The following is a 2,500-nucleotide window of genomic DNA, read 5'->3' as shown; positions in this document are numbered from 1 at the left end:
CATGCCTTACGAAGGCCATCCCATGCCTTAGCAAGGCCGACCCATGCCTTACCAAGGCCGAACTATGCCTTACCAAGGCCGTCACATCGATCTCGGAGAAAGTACATCATCATGACATCGGAATACGGCCCCAACATCGATCTCGGAGAAAGTACATCATCATAACATCGGATCGGATGTGTATCCATCGAAGTTCCATCGACACTTCGAGAAGATCGAACATAGCTTCCTAGCATGTTAAAGGTTCGGTGCTAATGGGAACATAAAGATCCCACGACGTTCCAAACGAAAGTAAAGTGTTCCGTGCGTGTGAACTACGTTGTCCCATGTGCCGGCTCTCGACTCCTAAGATGTCCCATGTAAATGCCCTTCGTGGGAAAGAATGTCCCGTGCAAGACGCCTTGATGATCCCCATAAGGTGTCCCATGTGCGTCCCATGATGTCCCATGCGCGTCCCGTGCCGTCCGAGCCTCACCAAGGCCGTCCCATGCGCGTCTCGTGCCGTCCCGAGCTGTGCCGAGGCCGTCCCTTGCCGTCCCGAGCCTCGCCAAGGCCGTCCCGTGCCGTCCGAGCTGTGCCGAGGCCGTCCCATGCGCGTCCCGTGCCGTCCGAGCTGTGCCGAGGCCGTCCCGTGCTGTCCCATGCCGTCCCGAGCCTCGCCAAGGCCGTCCCATGCGCGTCCCGTGCCGTCCGAGCCTCACAAAGGCCGTCCCGTGCCGTCCCATGCGCGTCCCGAGCCTGACCAAGGCCGTCCCGTGCCTCACCAAGGCCGTCCCATGCGCGTCCCGTGCCGTCCCATGCGCGTCCCGAGCTGTCCCATGCCGTCCCGAGCCTTAGCAAGGCCGTCCCATTCGCGTCCCGTGCTGTCCCATGCGCGTCCCGTGCTGTCCCGTGCCGTCCCGAGCCTGACCAATGCTGTCCCGTGCGCGTCCCATTCTTTTGGCTCGGCTGGCCCGTGCATTCTATGGGGTCGTGGGACATTTCGAAATCCACCCGGGCCACTTCGACTCTCTCTTCATTAATACTATTGAGGTATTATTTATGAATTATTGGAGAAAAGAAACGGAGGAAAATATTTTTTTTTCTATTTTTTATGAATTTTCCGGTGTTTATTCACTTAAAAATTCATAGAAAAATAAATATTTATCGGAATCGCTATTATAATATATCAAAAAAATCCTTGCGAAAAGACCTTTCCGACGAGTATAAGTTTGCTGGATTCCGACGAGTAACGAAGGAGTAAAGGCCCAGTATGCTTGGTTAAAAAATTGATGTTTCCTTGTGAAAATAGGAAAAACAATAACTTTGCACTATAAGGGGGAGGGTTGAGCTCCTTCCCCAGAGCGTGCACAGCACTTGTGCTGGCACGTTCCCTAGTGCTCGCCAAGCACCATAGGGCATCCAAAGGGCAAAGCTCGGCCTACTACATGATGGGAAGCTTCTAATATGTCGGAATACGAAGAGATTTCGTGCGACCCGAAGCTCGGCTCGGGCGTCCCGGCCTGTCCCGAGCTGTGCCGAGCGCGTCCCAGGCCGTCCCGAGCCAAGTCTCGGGCGTCCCAGGCCGTCCCGAGCCAAGTCTCGGGCGTCCCAGGCCGTCCCGAGCCAAGTCTCGGGCGTCCCAGGCCGGCCCGAGCAAAGTCTCGGACGTCCCAGGGCGTCCCGAGCTGTGTCGAGGCCGTCCCAGGGCGTCCCGAGCTGTAGCGAGGGCGTCCCAGGCCGTCCCGAGCCAAGTCTCGGGCGTCCCAGGCCGTCCCGAGCAAAGTCTCGGGCGTCCCAGGCCGTCCCGAGCTGTGCCGAGGCCGTCCCAGGCCGTCCCGAGCAAAGTCTCGGGCGTCCCAGGCCGTCCCGAGCTGTGGCAAGGGCGTCCCAGGCCGTCCCGAGCTGTGGCAAGGGCGTCCCAGGCCGTCCCGAGCTGTGCCGAGGCCGTCCCGAGCCTAGTCTCTGGCGTCCCAGGCCGTCCCGAGCTATGGCGAGGGCGTCCCAGGCCGTCCCGAGCCAAGTCTCGGGCGTACCTGGCCGTCCCGAGCTGTAGCGAGGGCGTCCCATGCCGTCCCGGGCTGTCCCATGCGCGTCCCGTGCCGGCCCGAGCAACAGCTCGGGCGTCCCGTGCCTCGGCCCTTCCAAGTGGTGCTTCGTCGGACATCTCGATATCCACTCGAGCATTTTCGACCATTCTCCATATGTGGGTGTGTGGGTATTTATCAGGAATATTGGAGAAAGAATCGGGAAAAAAATATTTTTTTTCTATTTTTTTTGAATTTTTAATTGTTTATTCACTTAAAAATTCATAAAAAAATAAATATTTATCGGAATCGCTATTATTATATATCAAAAGAATCCTTGTGAAAAGACCTTTCCAACGAATGCAAGTTTGTTGGATTTGGACGAGTAACGAAGGATCAAAGGCCGAGTATGCTTGGTTAAAAATTTGATGTTTCCTTGTGAAAATAGGGAAAACAATAACTTTGCACTATATAGGGGAGGGGTGAGCTCCCTC

Source organism: Eschscholzia californica, unplaced genomic scaffold, assembly GCF_041429995.1.
Source record: "Eschscholzia californica isolate CP2 unplaced genomic scaffold, dmEscCali1.0.p SCAF_40, whole genome shotgun sequence".
Classification (NCBI taxonomy): Eukaryota; Viridiplantae; Streptophyta; class Magnoliopsida; order Ranunculales; family Papaveraceae; genus Eschscholzia; species Eschscholzia californica.
The sequence above is the reverse complement of the archived record's forward strand: the minus strand, read 5'-3'. Positions refer to the sequence as shown.